The sequence below is a fragment of the Hyperolius riggenbachi genome, chromosome 8 (assembly GCF_040937935.1).
Source record: "Hyperolius riggenbachi isolate aHypRig1 chromosome 8, aHypRig1.pri, whole genome shotgun sequence".
Classification (NCBI taxonomy): Eukaryota; Metazoa; Chordata; class Amphibia; order Anura; family Hyperoliidae; genus Hyperolius; species Hyperolius riggenbachi.
The window spans coordinates 120,283,117-120,296,404 of record NC_090653.1 but is presented as its reverse complement, the minus strand read 5'-3'; the positions used below and the strand labels follow the sequence as shown (position 1 = coordinate 120,296,404).

The following is a 13,288-nucleotide window of genomic DNA, read 5'->3' as shown; positions in this document are numbered from 1 at the left end:
AATAAACTTATGAGATAATTATATGTGTAGTACAGGTAAGAAATGGAACATTAGTATGTAGTATGTAGATAGAGATGCAAAAGCACCGGCACTACCATGTGGGGATCCCAGTATGGACTATTTTGCCATGTGTGAGGACTCACTGGTTTGTAGCGTGCTTCAGGACTCATAGTGCTAGACTGATACAAGGTGGAAAAAAGAGGAGAGTCCGGGACTGATGTTCAGGCTTTCATCACATAAAACATGTGCGGCATAAGTCACACTTGTACCTGGCGGTACCTTCACACGGATGGTGGTGGGTGTAGGGCACTAACCTTGCCTGCTGGCCATTTCGCTCCGCTGGAGCGTCTTCCAAGGCAATGAACCACGGGTTAAATCCTCTCCAAACGTTAATTGCAGATGAGCCAGTGTGTTTTTTTTTAAAACTGCAACTGTGACAGAAGGATGCATTATTATTAAAATAAAAAAAGGAATATAACTAAAAATAAAATGCACTCTTTTCTTTGCTGCTAATGTTCTATTCATTATCCATACTACACAAAGTAGATTTAAATATAAATTAAAACCGTGGAATATCTTAAAAAGTCATTTTTTAGGAGAAGGAGGATAGATACAATTGTTTGTTTCATTCGTTTATTCTCACCTTGGGTGTCCTTTAAGAACAATAACAGGCTAAGGAATTTACTGTCTGATTCGATATATAAATAACATCCACTACCATGCATTTATTTGATTTCCCAGATATGACTTCAATCACTTCGATTACAGTATTTATTTAAATTTACTTTAGTTCTGAATCCTGATTTCTGTAAATGATTTGTTAATACTAGCACGCACATTGATTGAAGATAAAATAAATAAAATAGCATATTTTACTTTCCCCCACCAAAAAAAATAATCTATTAGAGGTGCAGGTGTAAAATTTGGTCCAAGAATTTTGTATGTCCATTTCATTTGCTAGCTTCTTTCAGAAGTTCACTGAATTCAAAGTAGTGCTATTCCTGTACCGTGCTGCTTTGTGAAGTGTAACAGGAACAGGTCATGAATGCCATGTCTCTGAACTGACAGATGGATTTCCATTTGTGCTGTTACTTTTTTTATAAACATCTTCTCAGAAAGCAGAGTGGTTGAAAACAATACTAAGCTATACACTCAGCTGACAGTTTTCAAAACAGTTCACACAATACTTCTTTGGTAGCTTTGTAATACGTGTTTACACAGAAAACAACCTTAATGAGCTTTGACTGATCTGAAATGACTACATAAGGTATAATGAGGAGCCTAGAAAAGGGTCTACAAGGGGTTTAAATTAATAATAATGCTAACATTTGTATAACGCTTTTTCTTCTGTCAGACTCAAAGTGCTTGAGAGCTACAGCCGCTAAGGGCACGCTCAATAGGATACCCTGCAGTGTTAGTGAGTGTTGCCTAAGGACTCCTTACTGGATAGGTGCTGGCTTAAGTCCAGCGGTGCCCGGATAATTTCCGTGATCATGGAATTGCCGTGATTTGTTAGCATTTTTCCACTATTCGACTGCCGAATCCGAATTCGTGATCGATTATGGATCACGGAAACCGGCCACGGAAATTCCGGGATTGCAAGTATTCGGAATTCAGTTACGGCCGTGATCGCGGTGGAAATCCGAGATTAGTTTTGTTCTCATTAGCAAAATGTGTATAGTACTTAGGAGTACCATATAAGGTATTTCAGAGGAAAGAAGATTAGTTCAGTTTGTGTTTCTTTATTTTCTTTTTAATTGTTTTGCTTTTTGGTGTTTTTGTGTGAAAAAATTCTGTTTTGTAGTAAAAAAAAATAAATGCTGATTTATAGTAAATTTCTTTGGTAAATGGTAATATTGTGTTTTCAAATTAGTTTTATTGAATATTAGTTGTATTGAGGGATTTACATTTCATCTTTACTGAGTTCCTAACAATCCCTGTCTTCTGGCTTTTATATACAAATGATAATGAGGAACCAATCTGAGTTATTCACTATACTGGTACTCAGGGCCAGCGTAAGGGGCTCGGGGGCCCTGGGCCCCTGCTAACGAGCTGCAGCAGCAATTACTCACCTCTTCCGGCGGACGGCACAGTCCGTTCACTCTTGCCATGTTTTCCTCCACCTCCTCTATGATCCGGCGTGCGTTATTTTTAAGAGGAGGTGGAGGACAACATGGCAAGAGTGCCCGGACTGTGCTGCCCACTGGAAGAGGTTAGTAATTGCTGCTGCTTGTTAGAAGGGCCCCGGGGAGCAGAGCGAGCGGGGGAGCAGGCAGTATTCAGCAGGGCCTCTGTAGAGGTCGGGAGCCCCGGGGCAAATGCCCCGTTTGCCTCTATGGGAGTGCAGGCCCTGCTGGTACTTGCCATGGTTCTATAGTTTTTGTAGAGCACACTCAGAAGTGTTAAAGCTGGCCTTCTCCAGCTGTTGCTTGCATTTGCACCCATCTCATCTGCAGTGGCTTAATTTGGTCTGTCTGTTTTGGTATTTTGGCATAAAGCACGTGGTTAATAGAAAGCTCAGCTGTCCCAAGCCAGCAGCGAGCTCAGCCATCAACTCCTTTTCCCGTCACTCTGACTGATATTGCTGGTGTTTGTTAAATGCATCAGATGTGTATTGGGCACCAGCACAACAGGGACAAAGCAAATGTACATATGACAAGAGGGTGCTCATTAGGCCACCATGTAGTGTTAGAGAGTCGGAATAGATACTGGCACCAGCCAAGATTCAAACCCTGCTCTTATATGCCAAAGGTAGTGCCTTTAATCAGTACATTATCCAGCATGCATTTTTACAGGAGGGAGGAGAAGAGAGGGGATATTCATTTGAAATTAAGCAAATAGAAAAACCACAACAAACGGTGTTCCAGATGCTGAAGACAAAACCCCCAAACAATTGAAAGCAATTACAAACTAACAAAAACTTGACACACATGAGACGCAAATTACAATTTAAACAATGAATTACTGACCCAAAGTCTAAAAACAAGGGGCACATAGCTGTACAACCACTATGACGTCTATGCAAAGCATAACACTATTTTGCACCTAAAGGACTTTTTTTTTCTTTTTTCTTACCCCTACAGGGTTTGATGTCATGAGTACAGAGCTGTGAACACAAGCGAGGCCCAGTGCACACCAAAAACCTCTAGCAGATCTGCAAAACGCTAGAGGTTTTTGAAGCAGATTTCAGAGGGATTCTAGGCATGTTTTCTAAACATGCCTAGCGTTTTTTGGAACGTTTTTGTGAAGCAGATTACAAATATTGTTACAGTGAGGCTGTTACTGAACAGCTAATGTAACAAAAATGCCTGGAAAACAGCTCTGATCTAGCGTTTTTCAGAGCAGTTTGAGCTTTTCCTATACTTTACATTCTTATACTTTACATTACATTTACACAGGCAGAAATGCATCTGCAAACCGCAAAAGTGCTGCAGGACCCACACTTGCGGTTTGCTAAAAACCTTAAACCGCTGGTGTGCACTATCCAATTGAAATACATTAGCCAAGTGTTTTCACAGGCGGAAGCGGTTTGTGGAACGCTTCAAAAACCGCTCGGTGTGCACCAGGCCAGGCCTTAGTCACAATATAAAGTCCATCTCAACAGTGAAATTCAGAGCACAGCTCTTTTCCTCTATGTGGCAAAAACTCTTCCTAATTCACTCTGCACAGCACAGTCCATATTCAGCCCCTTCCTGTGCTGATTGGCTTCTGGGTGGAGTTTTGGCATCATGGGAACATAAAACATTCTTAGAGTTATGGTGAAAGTGAAAATCAGGTTTTCACTGGAAAGCAAATTATGTGTATAAAGCTGGATAACTCCTAACAAAGATGTAAAAAAAAATAAATCTCAGGGGTTAATGTTTTTGTATGGATTTTTTGTTTTTTGTTTTTTTTTTACTGCAGAAATGGGTGTTCTATAAAGGAAGTTTGGCAAAATGAGCTTTACAATCCCCAAACTTCTAATGCTGGGTTCACTCAATGCTATTTCCTGTCCCATCATCAGAAATTGGTTGATTATTTCCGTCATGTCTGATCTGCTCCCATTCGATAACTGGATCGATTTTCCGTTATCATGGTAAAATCCATCCCGTTATTGATCGGGAGCAGTTTGGACATGTACACACGATGAAACCAGTAGATACAGAGCTCTGGGCCCCAGTGTAAGTTTTACAATGGGACCCACAAGCGCTATATACATAACAACTCATATGTTTTACCAAAACCTGGAGAACGTCAACCACAGTATCAGTGGTGCAAGAAGAGTATGGGGAACAGTTTAATGATTACTACTATTCAAAGCACCTGTAGAAAAGATCATTATCAGCACAGGACCAATAAAGAGCTAATACTGCAGCTGAAAAAGGTCCCCTCGGGGCCCCTATGGCACAAGGGTCACAACCTCTGCTGCTACACCACAGGATGCAACTTCCTATCAAATTACTCATCGAACAGATGGGAATTTCCTTTGTGTGTACTCAGCATAACGCTCTGTTCAATGAGATAAACAATGGTGCATACCGTATTTCGCGCCGTATAAGACGCTCCGGAATATAAGACGCACCCAGGTTTAGAGGGCAAAAACCAGGGGGAAAAGATATACATACTAAACCTGGTGCGTCCATGTTCCAGGAGCGTCTTGTACATGTTCTAGCCCAAATGGTGTCCTCGTGTATCCCCATGTGTCCTGATGTGTGCTCCTGTGTAACCCATGTCTGCCCCATGTGTGTCCAGTGTGTCTGCCCCATGTGTGTCCAGCGTGTCTGCCCCATGTGTGTCCAGCGTGTCTGCCCCATATGTGTCCAGCGTGTCAGCCCCATGTGTGTCCAGCGTGTCTGCCCCATGTGTGCCCAGCGTGTCTGCCCCATGTGTGCCCAGCGTCTGCCCCATGTGTGCCCAGCGTGTCTGCCCCATGTGTGCCCAGCGTGTCTGCCCCATTTGTGCCCAGCGTGACTGCCCCATGTGTATCCAGCGTGTCTGCCCCATGTGTGTCCAGCGTGTCTGCCCCATGTGTGTCCAATATTCCCCACTCCAATATGCCCCCCCATGTGTCTCCTGGTCCCCCGTGCTGCAGTGCATAGCCGCAACTTATCTAATCAATGCTCCCGCGGCAATGTCAGACCTCCGCGCTACCCCCCCCCCTAGCCTCCTCTCCCTCCCCCTCGTCTTTCCTGGCCCCCCTGTGCAGCAATGTATAGCGGCAGCTTACCTTCCAAGTGCCCGCGGTGGATGCAGACATCGGTCTCCACGCTACTTCTCGCTCTTGTGTCCGGCTTGTACTGATGTCATAAGTACAAGCCGGACACAAGAGCGAGAAGTAGCGTGGAGACCGATGTCTGCATCCACCGCGGGCGCTTGGAAGGTAAGCTGCCGCTATACATTACTGCACAGGGGGGCCAGGAAAGACGAGGGGGAGGGAGAGGAGGCTAGCGGGGGGGGGGGGGGGTAGCGCGGAGGTCTCCCGCTATACATTACTGCACAGGGGGGTCAGGAAAGACGAGGGGGAGGGAGAGGATGCTAGCGGGGGGTAGCGCGGAGGTCTCCCGCTATACATTACTGCACAGGGGGGGTCAGGAAAGATGAGGGGGAGGGAGAAGAGGCTAGCGGGGGGTAGCACCGAGGTCTCCCGCTATACATTACTGCACAGGGGGGGACCAGGAGACGCAAGGGGGAAATGGACAAAAAGGCAGGGAATTCCCAACATGGCGGCGGGTCTGCGCTTCGTATTGGCGGGCATTCGGAAGTTGGGGATTCCCTGCCTTTGCCATATAAGACGCAGGGACTTTTTCTCCCCATTTTTGGGGGAGAAAAAGTGCGTCTTATACGGCGACAAATACGGTATGTTTTTTCCAGAGTAAAATGAGCCATAAATTACTTTTCTTCTCTGCTGTCACTTACAGTAGGTAGTAGAAATCTGAGAGAAGCGACAGGTTTTGGACTAGTCCATCTCTTCATAGGGGATTCTCAGCAAAGCTTTTATTCTTTATACAGTATATTTCCAAAGGGCTGGTGCACACCAAGCATTTTTGGTAGCTTTTTCAAATACCGCTGCTGCCTGTGAAAACGCTTGGCTAATGTATCTCTATGGGATGATGCACACCAGCGGTTTGATGTTTTTAGCAAACTGCAAACGTGGCTCCTGCAGCATTTTTGCAGTTTGCAGATGCATTTCTGCCTCAATGTAAAGTATAGGAAGAGCTCAATCCGCTCTGAAAAATGCTAGATCAGAGCGGTTTTCCAGGCGTTTTTGTTACAGTAGCTGTTCAGCAACAGCCCTACTGTAACAATATATGAAAACTGCTACACAAAAACACTCCAAAAAACGCTAGGCATGTTTAGAAAATCTCTCTAAACATGCCTAGAATGGCTCTGAAATCTGCTTCAAAAACCTCTAGCGTTTTGCAGATCTGCTAGAGAGAGGTTTTTGGTGTGCACTGGCCCTTAAAAGGATTTAAACAATGATGCTGGCCAACTTCCCTGCTTGCTACAGTTTTTCAGCAATTGGACAGAGCAACTGCCATTCACTAAGTGCTTTTGAAAATACATAAATCCCTGAGAATCCCCTGTGAAGAGATGGACTAGTCCAAAACCTGTTGCTTCTGTCAGATTTCTACTACCTACTGTAAGTGATAGCAACATAGGAGAAAAGTAATTTATGGTTCATTTTACTCCGGAAAAAACGTACTTATTATTTGTTTGCACATATTTTACATTTACATTTGTTTTGCCATAATTAAGAGAAAAAGTGAATCAGATCAGGCCCACGGTGGGTAAATGTTACCTTGATCACAGGTAATGTAGGAATCTATCTAGATTACAGGCACTTAGTCTGTTTTGCCTATCATCATTTAGAAACAAAAAGTAAATCGCAATTACTTTCCCAGAACATTGAACAATGTTTTCATAAGTCTTAAGAGGACGCCACATGCTTGCCATGACTGGATATTTGCTCTCAACAACAGAACCACCAGCCAGCTTTGGCATCAAATTGTCTTGACCTACTGCCTGTGACTGGAATTAGTATTTAACCTGACAGATGTTAAGACAGAAAAGTACTGCTGAGAGGCTGCTACAAGCAACATCTTAGACTGCTGCGAACCACATGTTTTTCCCAAGTCACGACAGTAAACAATGCAGCTTCCAATTTAATAAAATCTATGGTGACATCGGTGCTGAAAGCTCAAGCATAGACGCTTTCCTCTGCTCATCCGATGACACAGATCTACACATAGAGGGCTTCATAATTACATTTATGAGCAACCTGCCAAGACCATTTATACGAAGAACTCTAGGTCTACAAGATAAGTTCTACGAATCCAAACAGCATGCATGCAGAGAATAATTATACACTTGTAAATACATTTAAAATATTTTAATTAGATCATATTATGTAAATTTCTCTCCACCAGGAATAAGTTCTCCAGTGTAAAAATTCAATTATATCTATGACTGCTGTCAAGCTTAATGCAAATCATTTCTTTTTACCTTGCAAATGTTACACCTCTTAGGAGATGGATGAGACATGCATTTGGCTGCTCTAGTCAGTTAATGACATACAGAAAGTGTCTCCTAGGAATAATTGGTATCCTCATTAAGGCAGTGGTTGAACTCTTCTCATTGGGGATCCCAAAAATATTCCTGTATAACATGATTTGTCCCTATATATTGAGAGCTTATGGCTTCTACCGGCATAAAAAACCCACTTTAGTAGCCTAAAAATAAAGTTAACTTTTTTCACGTAATTGCTTGTAATATTAAGTTTTTAAATAAAATTCCAGTTCTGAATAATTTATTCAATTTGTGATACATTTTTAACGAAATAGAGCAGTTGGTGCTTCTTGTTTAAGTTCAGATATGGCTTACTTCTTCTTTAAAAAGGATACAAAGCAAGCCTCCTGTAGCGGAAAAGGACCTCATTCTGCTGAAGAAGGTACAAATCTATTGTCAGGGTGACCTCTGAGATGTTCTCCTATTGTTCTCTTTTATACAGATTATACTATTTCAATGGGAGCTGAAATGACATTAATATATTAGGACATTATGATTACAGGGAATCAAACTTTAATTGAAGAAACTAAAAAGGAACTGAATTTTGAACTCCAGAAATCTTGTCTAGCATGGAAAAGAAAACTGAATAAAGTCAAAGGCGCATTGTGATGTGTTTTGAGAAATAAAACAATGGTGAGTTGAGATGCATTAAGGCTTCAAAGATAATAAAAATCATCTGGAAAGATATGAAAAGGTCACATTTCTTTTAAAGTTCTAAAGTTTACAAATTCCTTAAAGTAATTGTGAAGTTATATAAAAAGCAGATATTGACCTTGGTAGTGGGAAGTCTCTGGATTGTCCAGAGACTTCCTACATCTTCATGCAACCCACCATTCCAGCGCTGGGTCCCTCTAAACATATTTGACCCTGGACCAACTGGGATATGTGAGAGTGCAGAAATGTACCTAATTTATCTATTTTCCTTGATGAACTTGATGGACAGATGTCTTTTTTCAATCAAACTTTACTAACTATACATTTCTTCAGAGTGCAAGCTTGGCCATGGATGAGCGTGTCTACTGTGCATGGATGAGTATGGTTTGCACAGGCCCAGTAGAGCAAATACACTTGTGCATGGAGAGAAAAAAAATGTGCATGATCATTCTTCTTGGCCTGCACAGACCGTATTTTAAGGAAGTGACTTTACCCATTTATGATGCTAATCTGCTGTTTGTGATTGAGCAGCCACCTGTTCTGGTGAGTGCAATCTATATTGGCACGTGGGTGACCCCATCGAGCATAGTTGCCTCATGGTGTGGTGGAATGATAACCATAGGGGAAGTTACCAGTGATCCACCCGATCCAGGGAACTTCATGGTATGGTGGAGGTCTAGCTGGTCTTAATTTACTGCACTATTATTGATTTTTATTCTTTGAGGGATTTTGCCAGTCGGCTGGGATTTAGGAAGAACAGATGCCCATGAAGAGTGATCGTGGTTATATTCCTTACGCTTTAAGGCTGTTTATAGTTGAGCAGTATACTTATCTGGTGAGCGTTGGGTGCTACTGATTATAGGGTGTCATACATAAGTACCATTAAAGGTGGAGGTGCACATCCTATTAAGGCATGCTACACAATTATGACTATTGTTTTCTTTTTATTCATTTTTTCCTGAGGTGCATTAAAGTCATAGTGGAGTCTGAGATTGTCTACTGGACTGGAGATAATAATTGATTTAGGACTATCCCTTAATGAACCGCTGTGAGCGCACACACCTTGGAAAGAAAATAAATATTGTCTGTTGGGCTGTCAACAGTGCAAAATACAGCTAAAGATAGTAGGCGCTTGCATCCACTAATTGTAGCCGTATTTTGCATTGCATGTGGCCACGGTGCCTTCTATTTCTAGGGTGCCATGGGTACACAATTTTCCTTCCAAAGCTCCTATTTTTATGGGTGCCTAAGGCAATGCTCGAAAGTGGGTGTAATTTGCATTTTTTATGGCAAATTGGTGTTGGGGGGCTTAAGGTTAGGTGTGAGGTGGTGGTTATGGTTAGGTGTCCAGGGGGAGTGGCTAAGGTTGGGAATTGGTATTCGGTAGAGGAAGGTTTCAGTGTGAGATTAGGGTTAGGTTTAGCTGTAGTAAAATATTGGTATCTTACTATCATCATTAGCACTGCAAGAGTGGAATATTGGTACATTTACAGATTATTCTATCAGCTATTTCTGGGTGCCATTGTGGTACTTAAACCAAGACAGAAGTTTTTCTAATTTCTTTTTCTTTCTTTTTTTTTTTCTGGCATTGGACACTGTACTTTTACTCAAAATAAGGATGTTAATTGGTAAGGCTGACATGCCACCTATTGGGTTATGTAGAACATGACTTCAGTTATGTTAGTTTTAAGGAGATTTATGCAGTGTTCCTAACAAGCATCTCAGCATTGCCTCTTGTAACATATGTATACAGTTGTATTGCACACTTGGCTATTTCCATTGATCTGCCTTTGTAAAAGAAAGAACATTCTGTCATGTTAATAATGCTTTGCACTGAAGCTGTCCAGGCCCCATGCAGGAGAACTGTAGACAATCAAACTGCATGCCGTGAAGGTAAAAGAAAAATGAAACAGAGTGTAATGGCAGGCTAGGTTACACCCCAGGAGCTAATATTCCTGTAGTTCTCAGTGCTATAATTACGCAGATCTATGACTGATAGAAGAAGCTAACCTTCATGAACTTTAGAAAAGAAACAATTTCCTTCTGTTTTTCTTCTTCATTCTTCGTTTAAAAGTTAAACTTCAGTGATGTACAGTATGTTAGTGATCAGGGACAATGGAGTAACGGAGATGCAAGGGGTGTATTCGGAAAATATGGGGAGGTGTGTGATCCAGAGGAGTCCCAGGACTTCCTACGGATACAGGAAAAACACAGGGAGAGACCAGGAGGCCCTTATGATGTAGTATATTAATCTCAAGTTCTGGATAAATACAAAGTGATGAGGTACTCACAAAGGAGGGTTGCAAGACCAGCAACCACAGTATAAAAACAAGTGAGGAAATCCCGTCCCCACTCGGGTTCTTTGTCTTCAAATTTATGGGTCGCACTCCAGAAAAAATGATTGTTTGGGTACACAAAACAATTGACTGCAACCTCTAAGCATTCAGTTCAGAGGCAGTGAGGGTGATTCCCCTGGTGGTGAAAGGTCCAGGGCTCACCTGGTTGATTCTTTATCATAGGGCGTCTCCTACCGCTTATCTAGTTTTAAACAGGATGCATTTTTGTGCCCTTTTTAACTGCTACTACATCTGTATGTAACATGTGGATCCCATACACCTCTCAATGAGCTCATCCGCTTGATTTAAATAGAAGGGCCTGGTGGTTACATGGTGGAGAAAAAAAGAATGAAGAAGACTTTAGAAAGCACCTGCGCCACTCCCTATATATTCCCAGAACTGGTGCTAGACCTCATAACAATCAATATGGCTGCTATGGCTATTCCTACATTTCAGAAACAGTTAAATCATCACTATTAAGATGAACTGTATAAGTGTAAAGGTTCTAAATGAAGTATCATCAGTTGTAAATTTTAGGAGTAGATAAGGTGCACATTTTCCACTTTTCACTAGCAAGAGGTGATTGGCAAGTGAGGCTAGAAGCTTTATACACATCCATGCAGGAACTGCTGATATATCCTAGAGATTAGGTTACTTACACAGCAGTCGGACTTGCGCATGAGCAAAACATCCTTTTCCATCTCTCCTATTGTGATAAAACATTTTGACCCATCAGGTTTGCTGAGAAAAACAAAGAGTATCTTGAGGCTGCAAAGTAACACTAAGTAACACTAATTTGAATATGAATTTTATTATATACAATTTAATTTTAACATGAATGTTACGTTGTGTTATAACAGATACATTTATGAAATTTAGATTTTGCGTCATTGTCATCAGAGCAAAACCACTGCTGTTTTACTGATTTGTTTGTTTCTTAATTGAATTGTACAGATATTAGGTTACATTAATGGTGGGGACATTTTTGCAATAATTTATTGTGGTCTCATTTTTTATATCACAAAAACTGAGCATGTTAACAGAAATTAGACATTAACCCCCTTGGCGGTATGAAAAATACCGCCAGGGGGCAGCGCAGCAGTTTTTTTTTAATTGTTTTTTTTTAAAATCATGTAGCGAGCCAAAGGCTCGCTACATGATAGCCGCTGCTCAGTGGCATCCCCCCAGCCCCGCCGATCGCCTCCGGCGATAGGCGATCAGGAAATCCCGTTCAAAGAACGGGATTTCCTGGAGGGCTTCCCCCGTCGCCATGGTGACGGGGCGGAATGACGTCACCGACGTCAGCGACGTCGGGACGTCATTGGGAGACCCGATCCACCCCTTGGCGCTGCCTGGCACTGATTGGCCAGGCAGCGCAGGGGTCTGGGGGGGGGGTGCGCGTCACACCGGATAGCGGCGATCGGGCGCGCGGCGGTGGCGATCGGGGTGCTGGCGCAGCTAGCAAAGTGCTAGCTGCGTCCAGCAAAAAAAAAATTATGTAAATCGGCCCAGTAGGGCCTGAGCGGCACCCTCCGGCGGCTTACCCCGTGTCACACACGGGGTTACCGCTAAGGAGGTTAATCTTCTGCACTCCAAACACATGCACACAACAAGTTGGAACACTGACAGCAATGAAAGCAACTGAGTTGTTGTTTGAAGCGCAGATCTCCTTATGCCATACAGTATTATTGACCTGATGAAGTGGGAAACACTTGCGAAGCATGCTGTTTGATGCTGTTCATTTTGTGCAATAAATATTTGTTTTTCCTATTGGCTATAATGCTTTGCAGAAGAAGTAAGTCAACTACTCTCTCTCATTTTTAAACTGTTTTTAATTATTTTATCATTTTAGTCACTTCCATCCAGCAGTCTGTCCCTGACCATCTTGTCCTTTTTATCAATTTTGGAGGGACTTTGGGCTCGATCCTATTCACTTTTTCTTCTACGTTTTCTCCTATGTGATATTTATACATTATGAATAAAATGCCGTTTAAGCCACCAGCAATCAAGAATGTTTAGAACAATTTTGACAGTATTTTTTTAACCTACTTTTTGGTAGCGCAAAAGTTATTTTAAACAGAATATGAAAAATTATCTCCCTGAAAAAAACTTAGAAAAAGTGAATTGGATGAGGCCCATTGAGTTCTTGTCAATATCACTCTTGTCCCATGTCGTGTCCTCTTATTGATGAGTGTCTTCACTGTGTTCCCGTGGTGTATTCTAACTTGCTGCATGCAGGCTTTGTATTAACCACTTCGCCGCCTGGGTACAGTACATCTCCTTTGGACTTGAGTTCCCCACCCGGAGCGTAGATATATGCACCCCCCGACACTGTCCGCGCTCCCGCTCGCTCCCACGCTCGTGCATGCCGCCGGCCACTCGCCAGGAGATCAGTGAACGGGAAAAAGCATTCCCATTCTTTGATCTCTGCCCCCCACCAATGATCGGCTGCTTCTATGAGAAGCAGCACGTTCATTGTGAAGAAAAAAGTTTCCCAGCCTCCTTGAACATCCTGTAAGCGTACTTCCGACGCTTACAGGACGCATTCCGAAAAATGTACTGTGGCCATCTTGTGGCCAAAAAGTAAAACTACACCCAAAAACATTTTTCATATACAAATACATATTAACTCATTAACTCGCACACTCCCCAATTGTTACCATTTTTTTTGTAATAAAAAAAAAATTACAATTAAAAAAAAAAAACATAAATAGTTACCTTAGGGACTGAACTCTTTAAATATTTATATCAAG

At 42.2% G+C, this 13,288-nt stretch overlaps 1 long non-coding RNA gene across 1 annotated transcript in view; it reads left to right on the top strand.

Moving 5' to 3' along the window:
* Positions 1-13,288, top strand: part of LOC137528302 (uncharacterized) — a 65,417-nt gene that overhangs the window by 12,210 nt on the left and 39,919 nt on the right. Inside the window, exon 2 of the long non-coding RNA XR_011023354.1 lies at positions 8,048-8,178. This is a non-coding gene — a long non-coding RNA (uncharacterized lncRNA). The remainder of the gene's footprint in view (positions 1-8,047; positions 8,179-13,288) is intronic.